The sequence below is a fragment of the Hermetia illucens genome, chromosome 4 (assembly GCF_905115235.1).
Source record: "Hermetia illucens chromosome 4, iHerIll2.2.curated.20191125, whole genome shotgun sequence".
NCBI classification, from domain to species: Eukaryota; Metazoa; Arthropoda; class Insecta; order Diptera; family Stratiomyidae; genus Hermetia; species Hermetia illucens.
The window spans coordinates 23,996,094-24,017,911 of record NC_051852.1 but is presented as its reverse complement, the minus strand read 5'-3'; the positions used below and the strand labels follow the sequence as shown (position 1 = coordinate 24,017,911).

Here is a 21,818-nt window from a genome sequence, read left to right as displayed (position 1 = left end):
CCCAATGAAATCCGCTACAGAATGAAACCCGAAGACAATGGAGTACAAGTGTGTTCCATACAGAAAACGAAGGGTGACGGAGTCACCGTCGAACTAGGTCCGAACAAGACTTTCAAAGGTTCGTTCTGCGAAGCAGTCAAGAGGTTACTGGAAAAAAAGGCTCTGGTTTCTAGTCTAGAACGTAGCTTGAAGTGTTGTAGGCCATAAAGCGTGATTGTCCACAGGTAATGAAAGCTTGGATAGATATCAATTCTGTGAATGTTCGAGACCAAAAACACGCTATGGTAGTAGTCAACGCGCAATATGCGAGGAAACTATTTCATAGCCGGAAAATCAAACTTGGATGGGTAGTATATAGGGTACGAATGCGGATAACTCCCATCAAGTGTAATTGTAACGTTAGCAATTTGCAAGGGGCCCGACAGGAGGACAGCCAGAAAATTGTGTTCTCTGCTAGGGTTGTCGAGCGTTTGTAAAGACGGGTTTGATACGGTGTCCAATCTTTAGGAGGAGCTAGAAAGGGTTAGGTAGGATGCGACTAGCGGCATCCTCCAAATTAACATGCACCAACGTGCAATGAGTTACTAGCATAGGAATAGGAATAGTAGGAATAGGGACTCGGCTTCATGGCATCTCAACTTAGGGAATGGCTTTGTCTGTATTCTGTGTTTAGGGATAACATTTTCTATCGTTACCTGAGACCGAATGAGACGACGCCGAACTTTCGGAGCCAGCTTGATGCTCTGCAGGACGCTGGTAGCGTTTCGGTTGACCCCGCCGTAAATTTAGTGATGAACCTGATAACGACAGCCTATGAGGCTTCCATGCTTCGCACGGGTGCCAACCGTGACAAGTGGTCTATGTACTGGAAGATGGCAGAAACCGTTGACCTACGGAAGGAGCGTCATAAGCTTCGTCCTTTGGCACGAAGTTGAAACGCCCCCCCCGATGCACCACATTGTACGGGCATTATTCTCCAGACTTCCCGTATGGGTTGAAGATGTTGATAACTGCCCCCCTTTCACAATGAAAGAGCTGGAAGGAGCAGTTCTGCTGTATCTGGTGGTATCCTAGTGGAAATTTACAAATTGGTGTTCGCTAACGGCCAAAGTTGCTGCTCAGGGTGTTCAATGCTTGTCTGAAGGATAGCATCTGCCTTTGTCGCTGGAAGGAGACAAGACTCGCGCTAATCAGCAGAGGAAAAGAGACCTTGAGCTGCGTCTTCATACCAACCGCTGTGTCTATTTTACACGGCCGAGAAAGTGCTCGAAAACCTCATCAGGAGTAAACTCGCTGAAGCGATGGGCACTGTCGGGGACTTATCCTCAAGGCAGTTCAGCTTCACAGCAGTGAGAGGGTTGTCGTAGCATTCGACGGGCATATGATGATCCCGAAGTCAGCCATCAAATATGTGTTACGTTTACACATATATTTGAAGTTTGCTTAAAGTTGAAGTGGCGAGATCAGTGCTGTCGAATGCTTCGCTTTTACGAGCAGAGATGCGATACATGTGTAATTGCTCTCAAACTGATGAGATAGATGGTATCGACATAGGAGTTAATCGACGCCGTATTCCGATACATTTGACGCTGCATTATCTCGGTTTCAGTATGGGGACATTGCCAGGAAGATGGATTTGTCAGAGTGCATTGCATTGCCTTCTAGTCTTTACCAACTTCGTTGCTGAATGGTTTAATTCCGGCTTTGAGGCCTTTAATCACAATATTATCCTATCCAAACCCTCTCCGCTCAACTTTCTCTTCTTAATCATCTCATGGCTGTCCTGCTGCCTATCAAAGCGTTTGGTGGTGGCTGTGGTTGTTATCAACTTGGACAAATCCTCGTTGTTTACAATATGATAGTAGCTTAGAATGCGATTTCAGCAGACTTTTATTGGGAGAAACCCATCTTCACTTGCAAATTGATGACCAACATTGGTAGATCCTCTGGCTCGATTTACTGAAACAACAACGCTAGTCGAATCTCGTCAAACAAAGGCGGTACTCAAATCTACTTAACCAATGATGCTACTCAAGTCTACTTGAACAAAAGCGTCGCTCAAACCGTAGCGCTACTCGAATCTACACGAACCACCACGCTACTCGAAGCTACTTAATCTACAACTCTACTCAAATCTACTAAAACAAAGGCGCTACTCAAAACTACTCAAACAACAACGCAAATTTACTCACATAACGCAACTCAAACCCCAACGCTACTCAAATCTAGTCAAACAATGGCAAATCTAGTCAAACAACAAAGCTGCTCGAATCCACTCAAAAAACAACGCTTCTCAAATTTACTTAAACAACAACGCTACTCAAATCTACTCAAAGAAAGCGCTACTCAAATCAACTCAAACCAAGGTTTAAGCAATCTACTCAAACAAACTGTAAATCTACTCACACAAACTGTGAATTTACTCAGACAAACTGTAATCAATCAAATCAAATCAAACAAACTGTTTGAGGAATCTATGCAAACAAACAACAACAAAACTAGATTTGCGTAGCGTTTCTCAGTTTGTTTGAGTAGATTTACAATTTGTTTGAGTAGATTGCTTGTCTGAGTAGATTTAGTTAGTTTAGTTAGTTTGTTCGAGCACAGTTGCTTGAGTTTGTCTGAGTAGATTCCACAAGCAGTTTGATTACAGTTTGTTTGAGGAGATTCACAGTACAGTTTGTTTGAGTAGATTATAGTTTGTTTGAGTAGAATTACAGTTTGAGTAGATTCCTCAAATCAATTCTGTCTGTTTGAGTAGATTTACAGTTTGTTTGAGTAGATTTACAGTTTTTTTTAAGTTAGTTTGTTTAAGTAGATTGCTTAAACGTTGGTTTGAGTTGACCCGAGTAGCGCTTTCTTTGAGTAGATTTGAGTACCGTTGTTGTTTGAGTAGATTCACAGTACATTTTGTTTGTGCAGATTTACAGTCTGTTTGAGTAGATTTACAGTTTTTTTGAGTGAACTACAGTTTCTTTGTTTAGATTACAGTTAGAGTAGATTTACAGTTTGTTTGAGTATATTATAGTTTGTTTGAGTAGATTCTCTGTTTGTGTAGATTTACAGTTTGAGTAGACTCCTCAAATCTATTCTATCTGTTTGAGTAGATTATAGCTTGTTTGAGTAGATTTACAGTTTGAGTAGATTCTTCAAATCTATTCTATCTGTTGGATACCTGGGGTGACGGAATACTTATTGAGTTTGTCATTGCTGTTATGCCAGAATCTTCTTTCTGCTAGTAGCAATCGATAATGACAGTAAGATAGCTGAGAATATATATCGTTGCCAATGGCTTCCGAATTATGGAATGTTGTCCAATTCAATATGTTAGTGGCGGTGGCGTTTTCTTCAATGAAGTCTATATCTCTTTGGTATGGACACTTAGCATGGTTTTGCCAAGGCAAAATTATGCTCTACGGAGTCTTTGCGTATAGGTCACGCCTTCATTCCTTTTGCAGGTAAACCTGATGTGTTTTTCAGTTCCGGTTTTAGGCATGTGGATTTTAGATTGCCTCGTAGTTGCTGCAAGTGTAATTCTCGCTAAATACCACGCCAATACAGTGCTGACAAATCTACAGCTGGATTCACTTAATATGACAGTTTTCAACTCGGATTTCTAAGTTGTCTCTGCAAGAAGACTAAACACAAGAGATTCAACTCCCAGCGCATTGTTCGAAATTGTATTGTGGGGAAAGATCATTTCGCATGTTCGACTGTCTACGAAAAATGATCGAAAACAATTTTACGCATCAGGTCTGGTGCAGTCTATGTGATGCAGTGCATTGATGTGCGGCCGGAAGGATTTTCTTCATACTCATCTGGTCCCTCAACTCCTCTTGTGTCTACAATCCCAAAACCGTCTCTTTCACCCTCAAGGCAAAGTAGTCGTCTACACTGATAATTACTCCCAGTCCCAATTTGCAAAAAACTATCCATTCTTAGTATCATGCTTCGAAAAAATTTCCGATTCATCACCTGCCTCACCACCCTTAAATAATTTTCACAACAACAACACTGTTTTATCAAGATGTGAGGGGTTTAAGGACTAAGCTGTCGGATTTCAACATCACGTCATCCACATTTCTGAAAACTGGCTGGATGACAGGATTTTAGAAGCTGAAACCAAAACCACTGAGGAGCCTGTGGAAAGCCAGGATGTGCTCATCTATTTTAACGTAAGAGAAATCCGGAGAATTTTATCCCATTCCACGATGTAATGTTTATAGGTAGTCCCGTGGGGCATAGCGCGAGAGGAGAGGTGGTTTCAGTTAGTTAAAATCCCAGACGACGCTACTCAAATATACTCAAACAGCGGCACTATTCAAACAACGGCGCTATTTAGATCTACTCAAACACCAAGGCTACCAAAATTTATCCAGAGCAATGGTGCTTGCCAAATCTACTCAAACCGCAACGCTACTCGAATCTACTCAAATAACGACGCTACTCAAATCTACTCAAACAACAACGCTAGTCGAATCTTGTCAAACAAACGCGCTACTCAAATTTACTTAACCAATGGTGCTACTCATATTTATGTGAACAAAGCGCTCCTCAAACCGTAGCGCAACTCGAATCTACTCAAACCGCGACGCTACTCGAATCTACTTAAGCTACAACTCAAATCTACTAAAACAAAGACGCTACTGAAATCTACCCAAACAACAACGCAAATCTACTCAAACAACTCAACTCAAACCCCAACGCTACTCAAATCTAGTCAAACAAAGGCGCTACTCAAATCTACTCAAATGATGGCGCTACTCAAACCGCAGCGCTACTCGAATCTGCTCTACTCAAACAACAAAGCTACTCAAATCTACTTAAAAAGAACGCTTCTCAAATCTATCCAAACAAGATGCTACTCAAATTTACTCAAACACACAGCTTGTCTGAGCAGATTCCAGAAGCAGTTTGTTTGAGTAGATTACCTATTCTACCTGTTTGAGTAAATTCTATCTGTTTGAGTAGATTTCCAGCTTGTTGGAGTAGATTATAGTTTGCTTCAGTAGACTACAGTTTGTTTGAGTAGATTATAGTTTGTTTGAGTAGGTTTACAGTTCGAGTAGATTTAGTTTAGCTTTCTCAAATCTATTCTATCTGTTTTGTAGATTTACAGTTTGTTTGAGTAGACAACAGTTTGTTTGAGTAGATTGCATAAACAGTTTGTTTGAGTAGATTTGAATAGCGTTTTTGACTGAGTAAGATCTTGTTGACTGCTGAAACTGGGAAGCGGATTGACGAGCGTAAGGAGCTGAAGGCTGCAATAAAAACCTTCAATTCCTTATACTCGTCAATTCGCTTTCAAGCTTTAGCAGCCAACCAAATCTTAACAAATCAAAGCAGTATCAATGTAAGGTTTTTTGAGCGCTTTTTTCCACGGTTAGCTGTTTGCTTTTCACTCGAATCAGGTGGAGTCAGTTGATCGAGAGGCTAATGTCCAACCATCTTAACCTTTACGCCATCTTTTTTCCTACAATATCGCTCCTATATTCCTGCGAATTCAGCTTAGGCCTAGGGTCTATTCCTTGGATTTATTATCCAATTCCTAGTAAGTGCTTTAATGGCATCAATATTCAAAATTGAACAAGTTGTCCCTGTATATTTAAAGCCCCATAAAGTAGCAAATTTACAAGCGTCCAAGTAATGCCAGGCAATTAATAAACATCTCATAAAGTGGCCAATTAATAACTTTATCCTATTAGCTTCGAATAATAGTAATTAGGTTAACGAAATCCCATAAAACCAGACACATCATCTCGAAGCGAAGATCAGCTCCGAGTGCGCCAAACATGTGTTCATTCGAGGGGACATCGAATCGCAATCAGAAACCCACTCAACTGATTCACTTGACTCATTGACTCGTCGTGTTACTGCAAACACGCAGCAGTTCTCCGCTCAATTTGAAACTACTTAGGCTGTAAATCAAGTACGCTAATTACACATTTCTTTTCTCAGGTTGCGGTCAGTTTGGTGTTTACCAAACCATCGCCGTTCTACCTTTAATTAAATAATTCAAGCACTTTAAAAGGCTCTTTAGTGGCGCACGAGGCACGACGGTTAGCTAATGGATCTGAAGACATCAAACCTGGACTAGGTGTTGGGGCTCAGTGGATGCCTTGCCGGGGCTTGTGCCCAGGTTGAGGGGGTCCAAGATGCTTTAACTGACTAGGCAAGCAGTTAGTTAGCATTAATAGTGTTTGCGTACGTTTCGACATTTTCAAGTTATTCATACAAACTTCTTTACTTAGGCAAGGTTTCTTTTAAATGGAATCGCGAAGGTCCTTCGGAGTCTGCTTGTCTTTTGCTCCGGCGCTAGAGCTGAAATGTTGATGGTGTTATGTAGCGCCGCCGTGTAGCCACGACACGCCGGCGTCAATAAATTGACATGTTTTTGTCGCCTATGGAGTGGCCGTCGCCGTCATCGTTGATCAGGTAACCGTCAATAATTGGTCAAATGTAAATAAGGCTTGCAGTAACAACCAGAGGCCATTTACACGAACTATGTATCTTTTGCGTAACCGGAAAAGTATCTGTTGGCACGTTATTGAGTATGGCACGATAGTTCAGGGAGTAACCATGTTTTTGTCAACGACTAGTGACCAGAGTATCTATTTCAGTGTTTAGACTGGGGCCTGACCCAAGTTGGGCGATGGATTGAAAGTTTAGATTCCATCCAGGAATGACACTCTGAAGTCGAACAAAGTCTTAAATAAGTTCCTCAGAATATCTAAAAAAAAACGAATTCAAACAATGTCACCTTTAATCCACACCGGGCATTGATAGCATAGGGAATCACTTGCTATTCAACAACGAAAGATAAAAGATTACAAACAAAGCATATTCAATCTTGCTGTAATCGGAGCTTGAGGTAGTACTTGTTTGGCGGCGAATTTTTGGCGCCACCATTGTACAAAACTCGTAAAGATCAATCCGATAGATATGCAAAGACAAAACGGCGACGTCTTCGTCTCTTCTTTATTTTGTTTATCAGTTTGGATTCGTTCTTATTCAATTGCGACTCTGGGTTTAACGTGAGGATTTACATGATTTTCAAATCTCATTGGAATTGACGTGATGCTCCAGGCTAGGATGATTTTCTTAAAGATATTGTTGTTCAGTTCAGGTTTGAGGCATGAAGGGAATCTGGTTTCATGGTTACATTGCTGTGGAAAATTTCTTTTCCATATTGGTGGTCTGCTACTGGGCTTCTTATGGTTATACGATTTTCTGTCCAAAATATCATTGGCGTCAGGTACTTAAACTTCCCGAAGGATACCTTCCAGTTGAACTTCGCATCCTACATTATGCACTTTGGAACGATCTGATTTGTCAGTCTCACTAGGAAAATGGGTTCTATTGATCAATTGCGTCAGGCCAGGAAAGGAATTTTTGGCCTTTCTTAAAGTATCTTATTACTTGGTCGGATTGATGACCTCGAGAGTGCTCCGTAGAGTTAACAAACATCCATAGCTATCAAGTGTCAGGAGCACTGCCACCTTAATGTCGGCATTGTCTAGATAGTTCTGCTTTCAGTATCTCTCCACGAGACGACATAGAGTTCAGTACCATTGTTAGTCGGAATGATGCTGCCTAGATTTATAAATTTGACGCTTGGAATTTTTTTCTTCTACTGCAAACAGGCAGAATGTGGCTTTATCCAAAATGGCGCCCAACGTGGGGTTCAAAGACGAATATGTTTTTCTTTGAAATATCCTTTCATAGCTTCACATTGTAATGAACCTGCGGGAAGTAGGAGGATCAGACGATCATCCTAAGTGGGCGAGGACGACCTAGAGGGAAGAGCTATCCCAGAAATCTAAAAAGTTGGCAAAATTGGCCGTGAAGGTCCGCTCGCAAAGACTGAAGCTCCATCAAAGTGCTTGGTTGACACGTTCGTGCACGTCTCTGTGCTAGCCAGGCTCAGGAATGTGGGGGGGGGGGGGGGAGTGGGCCCCTGAACGCTTTGATCCCTCACGTGTCATTAATACAAAATTAACGTGTCTATACCGATGTGTGGGTCCGCACCGGATTTTAAAACGACGGGCAAATGATGAAAACCAGAACACGAACTAAAAATGAAAAATAAAAAAAGACGGCTCGACCGCGAGATTCCCATCCTGCCTTGAAATCCTCAGGCCATTATTTAGGGGATGTCCCTAGTTTGTCTCTAGTTGGGCAAAAGCCCTTGTTGCAATTCTAGGGCCAGCTGTTGTTTTTTCACTTCCTCTTGCATCTCCAGCGCCATTTTCTTGAACTTCTCACTCTTTTCCTCATTTTTTTCCGTTCCATCACCTCCCGCGTACATTTGGCTCAGGTTCGCACAAGCACACATGTTTTTCAGTTCACATGCCTTAGAAGCAAAGTCAGACGCTTTCTTTTTGATTCTGTGAATAATATATTCAGAACTATTATTCCTCGGAGCATGTACATTGCTCTCTGTGCCCGGTATATGCATTCCAGATAAATAAAAACACGCGGTGGCGTTATTCATACCGCAGCTTTTTGTCAAGAACTCTACTCTGTTGGGTACATTCCTTTCTAATTGTTTTGGCATAGCACGGGAGACAAGTAACAACCTGGAGTGCAGGCAAGACTCCGGATTGATTAGTCCAGATCCTTTTTCGTAGTATTTGCAAACCTGTTCCAGGTCTCCCTTGCTGCCACTCTTGCCCTTCCCTAAGAAACTGTAACTTCCGAATTTTTAGCACGACTTCGCGTAGCCATAGTCATCGCAGTTCGATTTGTACAGCTTCGAAGCCTTCTCGAAGTCCTTTTTGAGACTTTCCAAAAAACAAATGGCATGCTTCAGGCTTTTTCTCCAAATAACACCCGAATCGATACTCCACACCCAACTTTTCAAGGTACTTCTTTACGTCTGATTCCTTCTGCAGGTCGTACGTCATTTTAATTTGAATTTTTAATTGAAGCCGGCTTGCACACCTTGCCTAAAAGTCGTCAAACGTCTACTTCCGACAAATGACGTTTTGGACCCGAAAATTTAATCTGCTGACGTACGGTCAACCGGTCTTGCTGATTTTCAAATTTTTCGACCCATCCACGTAACATGCGAATTGTAGTTATGTGAATAGGGAAAATTGCTCGTATGATCTCGGACACTTCAGTTCAGTTCAGCTTCCTTAGCCGGTTGCTGGAGTCTGGACACCAAACGTCGGATGCCTTTGTAAAATTCCCCGAAGAGTTCATGGTCTTTTTGGGTCCGGCTCCGAATCCGCTCCCAAAGATAAATGTTGGGCAAACGATCCCGGAATTGATTCCGGAGAGCTTCCCTCAGATCCGGCCATTGAGTGTCTAGGTTGCCTTGCCGATATTCCTAGTGCCAGTCAGCCGCTTCTCCGGTAAATAGTGTGCAGACGTATTCCAACAAAAGAGAAAAATTCGCTTGCAGAGTCCAATGAGCTAAGGATTCGACTCGGAAAAGGAATTTATCTATTGGTAGAGATCTCTCAGAGCTATCATATCTTAAGCCCCAAGAGTTCAAGATATGGTATATTTTGTCCAGAGACATCATGCCGCGCACATGTCCCGACGAACTGGATGGGAGAGTTAACGGGGGTAGCGGTGATGGAAGAGAAAGAGAAGCTGGGGGTCGATCCATTCTCGGAGGAATCTTAAGCGTGGAAGAACGGTGTGCCTCGTCCAACACCTCCTTCGATATCAACCTGGCTTCTAGATATGATATCGACGGCGATTCCAGTGTCCCATCATATGGTCCTCTAGCCTGAGCCGCCATGCTAGAAGCTTCCTGTTGAGTGTCGTCTGTTGCCGGATCGGAGGAGTATTTTTCTCTCTCTAAATGTTGACTCCCTATTCACAACTCCCGCAAAACTCTCGGATGGCCAAAATACCATTCCAACCTCAAAAATTGTTTCACCTGTGCGCAAAAAACTTCCACACACGGTGCTTGATCAGGAAAAAAACAACAATCGAGTTGTTCCCCGTCCCATGAAATAAAAAAAAAGCAAAAGGGATCGCGGGAATTCAATCCTCCTCGTCTAAAGTCAGAGAACAAAGTGAAGATGAATCATTGAGGACGGAACGGCACAGCATGTAGCCGACAACCTCCATATTCCATTAAGGATTCACCTCACCTGTCACTTCATCACTACGAAGAAGAAAGAATATTCAGTATTTCAAATTCTGAAACGAATAGATAGCCGTTTCGCATAAAGGTAAGGAAGGACACTCCTCAGAAGCTTGGACGGCACTAGCTTTCAGCTTATAGTGGCAAATGCCGGTAGATTCAGAGATTTATGGAAGGCAATCACCTACGAGACGTTAAGTCTCAGGGACAAACACAACAAACGACTCGCGATAGGGCAGGAAACTGTTCGTTACAAGGTGGGAAAGGAAATTGAGGGGTGAAACCTAAAACTAGGAATGTGAAGGCAAGTGTATGTGGAGCCTAGGCTGGAACAACGTTGAGAATCTAATGATTCCCTATCCAACACCACCAAACGAAGTTGTGAGCCGGAGTAGGCTATCTTCGACTGATTCAGAAAACCTGCAAATAAGAAATTAGGCCTGAATCCAGGAAATGTTAGGTGCCATTTGTATTGAACTTTGGGGAAATGTGGCAAAGATATATTGCATTATAGCTTTGCTACCAATGAAGGATGAACACGCTCTAAAAATCTAGAACAAAGTTCAAGAAACTGATGCCATCTCTATTCGATCTAACTGAAGACGAAATATGTTGTAATGAACCTTGGGGAAATAGGACGATCAAACGATCATCCTAATTGGCCGAGAACGACCTAGAGGGAAGAGCTATCCCAGAAACCTAAAATGTTGGCGACATTGATCGTGAAGGTCAGCCCGCAAAGACTGAAGCTTCATCAAAGTGCTCGATAAACACGTTAATTTTATATTAATAACACGTGAGCCATGCCCATATTCCCACGCCTAGTTAGCACAGAGGCGGGCAAGAACGTCTCAACCGAGCAGGGGGAGGTACGGTCTAACGTTCCCTGTTGGAGGCTCTATCATTCCGTCTACAATAGTTCATGCCAATTTACCTTTTGGTTCCTAAACAAACAGGGATGCAATTATGCCTTTTGACTTATGTATTATATTGAGGGGAACTAGCGCGGTGTCATGAAGAGTTATTGTGTGTCTTTTGGTTCCTAAACAAAGAGGGTTGCATTTATGTTTTTTTCACTTATGAATTCCACGGGGGAGGGGGAGAGGGGCTAGCACGATGCCTTGAAGAGATATTGTGCTATTCGTCAGTAGCAGTGTGCCTATCACAACAATAGCCTTTCGCCTGATTTTGAAGATCCTTTCAAGTGAATTTCTTGCAGAGAATGAGTGTCTGATATATATAGAGGTTTCAGTATCTTCGTCACAGTATCTGAGGAATAATATCTGAGCTCAGCTCAGGTGGTAGATTAGTTGCAATAGACCTGTGAGTCGAAAACTTCCTCTCCTAATCCAGGGTGTCATGCAAACCATGCCCATTTGATAGTTTGCGGTCGGAGGTAACTGATTGTATTCGAACGGAACCTCATTGATACCTGATCGCCTCAGTGACTAAGCCTGACCTTACCGTGTTATGGGGACTATGGCACGGTGGGATCTCCTAACCCAGATACTCCGGGGAACCATATGAGTACACAAATGAACATACTAAATCAAAAACAAATAAGCGGAGCAAACTGACCAACCAGGTTGAGGCACATCTCCGAAATACCGAGAGCCGAGTGTTCGCACCTGGAAAAGGAAAAGTTGAGGCGTCAAGCACTGGAGCCAAGGTCAACATTGGCCTAATGCAAGCAGTCCAAGCAGACCACTGCTCAAAAAGCAGGGACAAGCAAAAGTACCTCTGAAATCAGTATATCAGTGGTCAAGATGCAGATAGACCTCAGTGGGGCAGGTTCTAAATGACATTGGCGTTATCTGAAGGAAGGCCTGAAACAAGAAAAAGGCTCGCGACATACCTAAGCCATCATTAACGGAGCCAAGAAAGCCGGTAGCAGCGGAGATTAGCCCATATGAGGGCTGCTCCAAAGAAACCAAAATTTGATTCCAAGACGGGGAAATACTGGGTACGTAAGGGATAAAGGTAGGAAGCAGGAAGTTCGCTATTAGCTATGCTAGTGCTGTCAAGGGCATTCGATTGGCTATTCTGTCCAAAAAATATTTCCAGAGCAAATACTCGTGAGGAGTAGGAACCTATTGCTGACCTTGTCGTCAGGCAGATGTGCAAGGGATGGAGTGCAAAGCTTGTGTTCACCAGGAAGAATGAAGGATTTTATGGGCCTCCTGATTGCTGAGAACCAAAATGGAGAACAAGGGACAATTTCTCACAATTGGGGTAGATGACCGATGCTTGGATCATATTTGGCAACATACCTGCGCAAGTGCACAGGGAGAAGCTGAGGAGTTTAACCCGAAAAGGAGGAGTCCGTGGATCACAAGGGAGGAAGTAAGTTGCTTCCTAAGTGGACTCAGGACTCAGAGCATCTTCAACACAAAAAATTCACTTCGGTCTGGTTTAGGTCTGAACTTTCGACGGATTTAACATCAATTTAAACGCACGATGTCGGATAAGGAGGGTGATACCCTGACGGTGGCGTAAGCACTCCAAACAAAACAACGGAGCCAATGGCCAACACTAAGATAGCTCAGGTAAACCTCCGACTTGCAGTAATTGGAATAATGTTGGCTCAGTTCTGGTTTTACCGGGGGCGGATTCGTGGTCTACAAAGAGAAAGTAGGAAGGTAATTTGGAGCTGGTCTTGCGAAAAACCAGGGGCTTATATCATTCTTAAACACAATTTGAAATATATATGTGTGCAGAGTTCCTGACCGGAGACCTTGTGACTGTACAAGTTTGGTTGGAAGCCGGGGAAACACTCGAGAGGCAGTCGTGTCATCGGGTTGCTTGCTAGGAAGCGATATACGGATCCCACCAGTTGCTGACTGGTGAACTTCTGCGAGAGAAGGGCGCTACCACTCCTCCTCGATTGAGATGCCAACGCCTACTAGAAAACTGGGGAAGCAGCGACACTTATCGAAGAGGTGAGTACCTTCTTGAATTTATTCTTAGCAATAAGCTAGAAATATATAACATAGGGGACACTCCAACATTCGTAACTAGACAAGAGGTACTAGACATAACTCTAGGGAACACTCTGAAGAACGGGCTAATCTGGAATTGGAGGGTGTCGTATGAGCCCTCTACCTCGGATCATAGACTAATCGGATTCAACATTGAGGGCAACTCCGAAATAAAGAGAATAACAAGGAATTCCAGGAGAATGGATTGGGACTCCTACGCAACGCACCTGAGAAATAACATAGCTCACCTACAAAGGGCTGGTGATATCAGGAGCGGAATGGAACTAGAAACAGTGGTGGAAAACCTCGACAAAGTCATCATTGGTATCTGCGAATTTACGTAAGGCCCAGCTTATCCTTACTTTGCGCACTAAAGCAATTCAACCGGGGCAGACTAATAATTGCAGTCTGGGTACCTCCGCACGCTTCCCTTATCCTTTTATGACGTTTTGACTTATATCCTTAAGATTGGACCAGGTTGTCAAGCACCATGCTGCGCAAACATTGTTGGTCTCTTACATCCCAAGTTGAGGTTATTGGCATTGCTGATAGAATGAGCAGATGTGGAGGTGGAGGTAGGAGAAGCAGAGGGGGAGAAGACCACCTAAATTTCAGATTCAGAAAAAAATTGCCAATTCGTAATTGGTGTCATGTTGGCAAACTTCTTTTACTCAACAATGTATTATACCATCCACCTCCTATCCTATCCAATCTTGTACCCTCACACTACCAGCATGCATCCTTCCAGTCAAGCATAGCATCGCTGATTCAGTGCTAATCTCTCATTCTTTAAATATAGCTCGTGCGCCATCGATTTCCAGTCAGTGCTTGTTCAAGAACCACTAGAAGAATTAAGACGCAGCGTCGGAAGACAGTGTTTCGGGCGCCATATGTGCTTACAATGGGGCACACCATCAATGCATACGATATGACCCGCGAGACATCCCAGACTAGACCAGACGCCGGTCATGGCGCAATCTTAAGAGGATTTTTATCTTCATCGTCTCGTACTGGGGATCTTTTCTTGTTTTCCTCATCCTCTGGCAGTATCATCATCAACATCTTGAGCCGCGACCGACATCATCAGCGCCACTATTGTCTTCAATGAACGGCTGGCGCTCGATAGTTCACATCTAGATCTTGGATAATATAATCGAAGATGCCAGCCAACACCGGACATTACTAGACTGGAGACCGAGCCTCTCAATGGGGCAATTGTAATTGGTCTGTTTCGAAGTATCTTTATCTTTTTTAGGAAGATCACTCGACAAGATCGAGATCATATAGGAGGAAACGTCGGAATTGTTTCTATTTTTAGTATAATGACTGCTGGGTTGTGATTTCGTTAGGGAAATCACTTTTTTTTCCTCCGGCGAATTCAAGATTATTTTTTTAAGCACTTGTGAGTTGAGTAAACTTACTTTGTTGTATTTATATGGTGATACTGAGCTGGAGAATTTCTGTTTTGATTTAAAGTTATTTATACGAATGTGGGGCATTCGAGGAATGTGCCGCAGCCGAAGTGGGACACGGAGGATATTATGGAAGCATCAGTGCGAGTTTTCCTTTTATGCATAAGAAAATGCCAGGAATGTTGAGAAGGGGCTGACTAAGGAATGACGTATATGCGTTCTTTGGGGAGCCATGTGATTTTAATGGATTGTTCGCGTTTCTGTTTTTTTTCGGAATTTCAGATTTATTTATACATTGTTGGTTTGAACTCTTTTAAGAACACATCTTTTAAGGACATAGGTATGGGATATTTTTCGGAGGATTATTTACTCTGATATAATACATGGGTATTCCGCATGTTCAGAAAAGAACAGCAAGCACACAAGACCCAAGACCTAAAAAACAATTAACCAGTAATTCGTTCGCTCCATGAAGCCTTTGAATATCATCAGGAACAGGATCACAAAGCACTTACGATGCAGACTATATCAACCAGTTTTTCCCTATTGAAAGCTATAACAAATCAGGAAACCGGAAGCAGAGGCAATCATTATTTCAAGCGAGGGTAGTACGTCCTATGCAGATATACTAAGAAAAGTGAAAGCTGACCTTGATCTCAAAGAGTTGGGGGGAATGTAAACATGACCCGGAGGAACCAAAAAGGAAATCTCATGCTAGAACTGAAAAGGTCCGAAGAGAGCAAAGCCGAAGGCTTTCGCAGACAAGCCAAAAATTTGCTGGGCGAAAGTGCTACCGTGTGTGCTCAAAAGCATGAGATCGCTATACAGTGCAAGGTCCTAGATGGAGTCACTTTTAAAGGGGAAATCTGCTGTGCCTTAGCTGAGTAGTTCAAGTTGCACGACATGCAGGAGGTACCAGTTGTAAGTCTTAGAAAGGCGTATGGAGGTAAATAGACGGCGACCATCGGGCTGCCAGAAGAAGCAGCGCACAAGCTACTGGACGTCGAGAAGGTCCCTATTGGATGCGTAGTTTGTCGCCTTACAGAGCAAGTCTCATTGAAGGGATACATCACGTGTCTCTCCTACGGATACCTAGCGAGAGTGTGCACAAGTGAGGTTGATCGGCCTAGCCGATGCAGACGTTGTGGTGAAACAAGTCACATTGCTCGGGATTGTAACAAGGATCCCAAATGCATGTTGTGTGATGGAAAGGAGCGTCTGTACAGCGGGCATATTGCCGGAAGCGGCAAGTGTTCCGAGTTCAAAAAGGCGCTAAGTACAGCGAGAAAATAAAGTTGGCCGAAATCATCCTCAATCACTGTAGGGTTGCGCAAGATTTGCTCTCGCAGACAACCCATGAATCAGAGGTGCAAGTAGCTATAATAAGCGAACCCTATAGAAGCCCTAATAATAATGTATGGGTAGCCGACCCAACAGATGGGTTGGCTTTGTGGGCATGCGGGAACCAAGCAAAACAGGAATGTAAGAGGCAATCTAGAAGTGGGTTTGCGTGGGCAAAAATAGACGGCATCTACGCCTAAAGCTGCTATGCTCCTCGAGGTCTGACGTTGGTCTAATTTGAGGACATGCTGGAAAGATTGGTTCTGGATGCAAAAAAACGGAAACCAAAATTCCTTGCGGGTGATTTCAATGCAGAGGGCGTTGTCTCTTGGAGGTTTTCGCGCAGTTAGATATCATATTGGCTAACGATGGTACTTACCGGAAAAGGTGGTCCGGTTCGGATGTAGATCTGATTTTTGTTAGTTTTTCACTAGCTCCCGATATATCCTGGAACGTCAGTGAACAGTGCACCCATCAGATCACCAGGCAATTCTTTTTGACCTGAAGAGCAAGACAAGCGGCTGAAAATCTGCTCGTCCAAAAATGAGGAGAACGTCAGGTTGATCTACGAAAGCAATTGACGAGCAAACTTTCATAGATGTGTAGTTGACCAGGACACTATATAAGGTACACCATTGGAAAGAGCTCTCCATATCACGAAGGGTATCGCGAAGGCATGCAACTCATCGCTGCCAAGACGTTATACTTGCCCCAGTAGAAGGCCGAACTACTGGTGGAATAGTGAATTGTCAGATCTTCGGTCGGTGTGCCATTGAAGCTGACTATACAGCGAGAGGGACTGCTTCAAGTAATTCTCTGCAGAGGCGGACGTAGACCCATGGGGAAGTGCCTAAAGGGTTGTGATGTAGAAATTTAGGGGTAAGGCAGCTCCACAAATTACATGTCCCGATTTCCTACTGAAAATCGTTCAGGATTTTTGTCACAGGGCTCTGTGCTGGGACCGTTATTGTGGAACATCATGTATAAAGATGTCTTCAATGTCCCAGTTGCTAGCGAGGTAATGGGTTACGCCGATGACATAACGGCGATTGTTGTTGCAAGAGCGCCGTAAGGAAACCGCTGCCCGTATCAGAATGGGGAAGCATATCATCACTTCAAAGCCAGCAATTAAATACCTTGAAGTGATGATAGATGCGAGGTTAAGTTTCCAGCAGCACTTACAAAATGTTTGCAGCAAGGTGTCCAATGGTAGCATGGCCCTGGCAAGGATGATGCCAAATGTTGGAGGCCCGCGATGCACTCGTAGACAGCTTATAGCTAGAGTGGTGAGTTCTTTACTGCTTTACGTAGCCCCAATTTGGCCAACTGCATTGCATACCGCATGTAATGTTCAAAAGATGAGCGCGGTGTATAGAAAGACCGCCCTAAGAGTGTGATGTGGTTATAAAACCATCTCGGATGAAGCGGCCTATGCAGTAGCTGGAATAGTGCCGATCCTCATTTTGGCCGATAAGATGGCACGTATCTATGATGGACTCGATTCTTCCTCTGATCGGCAAATGAAAAACGCCGAAAGTGACGAGGCAAAAAGGGGTCGATGAACCCACAGATTGATTCCCAGCATCAAGGTGTGGACGCAGAGAACGCATGATGAAATAAACTATGATCTCACATAGTTTCTCACGGGACATGGCGGTTACCGTAAATACCTCTATAGGTTTAAACTGGGCAGCTCACCCAACTGTCCCAGCTGCGACGGTATTTCAGAGGACCCGGAGCATGTTTACTTCCATTGTTCTAGATTCGTTGAGAGAAGGCAGAGTCTAGAGGAGACATTGGGAGGAACACTTGCACCGAAAAATATAATTGGAAAAATGCTTGCGTGCAAGAGAACTGGAATGCAGTGAACTACATGGTAGGCTGGATTCAGTACAGACTAAGAGAGGCAGAAAGGCACGGTTGTGGGTGCAATCGATGGGCCAAGGGGGAGGCTAGAGCCATGTCCACCTCGCGATGAAATACTTTGTGGTGGTTCCGCGGAGAAGAGGACAGGATGTAGGGGGTGATTTTAGTGGGTAAAAATCCTACACGCTTGAACACGTGTTCCAGTGTTTTTGGGAAAAAAAACAGACAGATAGACGGGCAGACAGGCGGACATTGAATCGATTTTAATAAAAATGATAAGGAGACTTACTGTTTTTTAAGTGAAGGAGCAGGAGGAGGAGACCTATTGCAAATTTACAAGATCGTTTTTGAGATGAGGAACGCACTGGAGGATAGAAAGTTTTTCTCAACGATCTTCTTGGAAGTGACACAAGGCCTTGATAAAGTGTGGCAGGACAGTTTGCTTTTCTAAATGAAGAAGAAGCTTTCAGTATAGTTGCATGAAATTTAGGATTTTTTTTTCTTTCTTAGAGCATAAATTCAAGGTGAACTCCAAAAACTTTGACGATTTCATCGTTTTTTTCGAGACAGCGTCCTAGAACCGGCACTCTACCTCATCTACATTTCATAGTTACCAATTGGCCTTATCCTGATAACCTTAATGTTTCTAACGTTTGCAATCCTCTGAGGACGTTTTAAAAACTGGCCTCAAACTTTTAGGCTTGGCGAGAGCGAAATGGGATGCAGTATTTTGGTATACACTTAAAGGAAGAATATCTATTTGAAAGCACTGCAAACGAGCAGTCAGAAATAATACATTCTATTGACAGATCCATTCTTGCATTTTCGTAATATCATGAGAATAAAGAAAGTACCAATGGCAGGACCCATTATCCCAAACAGACTAGTAAAGGGTCAAGGGAAGGCATACCAATGGGTGTTTCATCGGAGTTGCAATTCTGCTAGCGACCTTGAACAGTCAAAACTTATCCCCTTCTTGAGTTATTTGATAGTTTTGTCATCGTAGTTGACAGAAGCCAGCTCTTATGATGCAACATGCACTGGGTTGTGATTTTTGTTACCAGTTTGTCATTCACACTTTTGACTTTTTAATTTTTGACTTCTTTGACTATAAGCTTTTGCGATGGCATATAATTCAGCCCTTTGGTTTGGGACTTCGACATAAAAGTGGGTAATAAATATGTTCATTCCTTGAGTTCATTTCATCCGCTGTCAACACTAGTCTCCAAAAATTCTAACAATGCAGCTGGAGCTGATCGTTATACATTCTGCTGGTTTTCTACACGGAATCTTGAATTTCTTCTATGAATATCGTGGGGTATGTTAAACTTAACACCTAGATGACGCGATAGCTTTCCCAATGAGTAATCTCTAAGATCACATAATTTTTGTATTCACTTCACTTCACTTCACGTAGGTTTCCTTCTCAGTCCAAAGATGAAACCTGCTGTCATCGGTTTTGAAAACATAAGCGAAAGGTTATGCGCTCTATATTTACGAGGCAAATTTCAAACATAAGTCTCATTATCATTCACGCCCCCTCCGGAGGATAGTGCAGAAGTGCAGGCAGTAGAAGGTAGGATATCAAAATCGCTTTTGGAGGTTTTAACAGTCAAGAAGGGACGGAGACCGTATTGAGGCGAAAGGTTGCTTCTCATGGCTTACTCAAAATTACCAGTGATAATAGCCTGCGGATTATCCATCTGGTAGTGTCGCACTAAATGGTTGTTGGAAGTACCTGGTATCCCGAGAAAACTGTCTAGAAACATACATGGGTCTGTTCAGTTTCAACTAAATTGACCATGTGTTAATCGAACGCCGCCACCTCCCAGTCTTATTGAATGTCACCACATATAGGGGAGCAAACATAGGATTCGGACCACTATCCACTTAGTGCTCCAGATTTGAATGACAATACCACCTGGAATCCCCTGACAATCAGGTGAAAGTGAACATAGAAACCATTCACAACGGAGGCCTCCACGTATGTGGGGGAAATCGATGTCGTAGCTAACAGAAGTCCTGCAAATGAAGCATGAACAAATGATCTTCACAACCACCTGAAGAATAGTATCTTTGGTACGGTTAGAAATGCACTTGGCCCCTGTTGCAAAAAAGTCGGAAGGACTCGTTCGATGATGAATGTAATCTAGCAATGGAATCGAAGAATGGCGCATATCAGACGATGCTGCACTTTCAACGAACGCGGGTACGCGTAGAGACCTATCATAAACTCCATCAAGCGGAACCAGGAAAAGGAAACCTGAGAGAGCCAACAAGTCTGGGAACTCGAAAAGTACAGGGAGTAACCGCACTAGGCGAGGAAGTTTTTTCAATAAGTTAGCAGGAAGATGCCTTGTAAACCTTAATGCTCATCTGTTCGAGGCAAAGAAGGAGTCCTGATTCCCGACGGTATGGGCACATTGAAGCAATGGGATAATTCACTCAACAGCCAAAATATTGGCGAATTAGGGGTCCCATTAACTGAAGACGAAGCCTGTGAAGCCTGAAGGGTACTGTAATCGTGTAATGTACCGTTATGGCCTTGAATGAAGTGCTCTAACACGCTTCAAAGTCATAGTCCAATTGGATTGTTGCGCCAACGATTATTATTATTATATAGATAGGCGAGCAACATAAAGTTTTCCTCGGGGTTTGTTCTCTGTTAAGGTTTTATGAACACCTTTTGAAGCCAGATGGCAAATAACTTGGCGTTGTTGAGGTCATGAATACACATAACCTTGAAACAATCTAATATATAGCCTGAGATGTCACCTTTCGTCAGCTTCACACGCTTGACAGATGCCAGACTTGAGTTGATTGTACTCCTGATGTAGTCGAGAATATCATTGGGAGTGGTAGACTAAACCAACCTGTATACAAATAGTTATTTAGTGCTGAAATGATTTGCAGCAACTAGTTGGTGGAATATGTAGAAGACGAGCTCAGCATGATGGCAGGTGCACCTTGCGGAACTGCGGTAGCCATTGACGATTAGACATAGAAGGGGAAACGCGTTGGAGGCGGATCAATGTTAACAGGGAACATGGGAAGTCGCGTTCCATTAAAGGAGCTCATTTGCTAAACGAAGCTTGTTTTGGAGGGGCAGTTAGATTGACTTCAGTATTGGAGGTCTTGCCAAAGCCCTGTATACGAGGTATGGCCGCGCTCAGTGAGCCAGGAAAGACTCACTTGATAAAGTACGCGAGAGGAGCTGTTCATTGGAGGAAGGTCTCAATGTCTGTAGAATGGAAGGGATCATTTTGACTGCCTAATTTGGCGCCAATATCAGGAAAATCGGCATAGAAGCCTAGCTATCTAGGGAGGAATGACTTGTCACAGCATCGTTGTAAAGAAGCATGGAGCGAGTCATTAGTTCATAGTGTCTTGACCTTCACCTTGGGCCATTGCTGGTACACCTTTAGTGACTTCTCAACCAGGTTGCCTTAAATTATGACAGTAGAAAGGGTACCATCGGAATTGATTTGTTAAACTTAAACTAAAACAAGAATGTTATAGACGGCTCCTTTGACATCGTCAATGTAATCAATGCTTTTTCTCTATCGTTAGTGTCTGAACTATTTCAGTTGGTTCTAGATACGTCTTTCAATCGTGTGGTCCCTCTTTTTTATTCTCCGGTAGTAATTTCAAACTCCCTGGTGCAACTGAACGAACAATCACTTCCTTTGAATAACTCCTCCCTTTCTCTTTTCTTTTTTCCCCTTCCGTGGTGAATTGTTTAATGCTTCAATTTAATCCCACCAAGAATTTTTTGACTTTATTCTTTCCAATTTACTGATGCGTTACGTCACTTCATTTAATTGTATTTCCTGCTATGTCGACACCCAGCGGAAATCTCTCGTTTCAATTTCTTCATTTTGCAAAGCTAAGCTAAGTTCAACTGTTGTAAGGACAACTTTGGCCGCTTAACTTAGGCTTAGTAGTTACCTATTTGATTTGCCCTCTAGTTGCCTCTCGTCTTCTCTGAGATTACTGTGCTCCCATCCAATTCGTTATATCAAAGAGATAAAGAATTTTGGCATGAAAGATAGACTAAAAGGAAACTTGAGCTCTATGAGAAGTTTAGCTCACTTGGCTGATTTCAAGGCTCTGTTA

The 21,818-nt window shown here is 43.1% G+C and overlaps 1 protein-coding gene and 1 pseudogene across 9 annotated transcripts in view; both read right to left on the bottom strand.

The window, feature by feature from the left end:
• Positions 1-21,818, bottom strand: part of LOC119654898 (A disintegrin and metalloproteinase with thrombospondin motifs 7) — a 142,728-nt gene that overhangs the window by 50,173 nt on the left and 70,737 nt on the right. The gene's annotated exons all lie outside the window — the stretch shown is intronic.
• Positions 8,171-8,906, bottom strand: LOC119654900 (annotated as a pseudogene).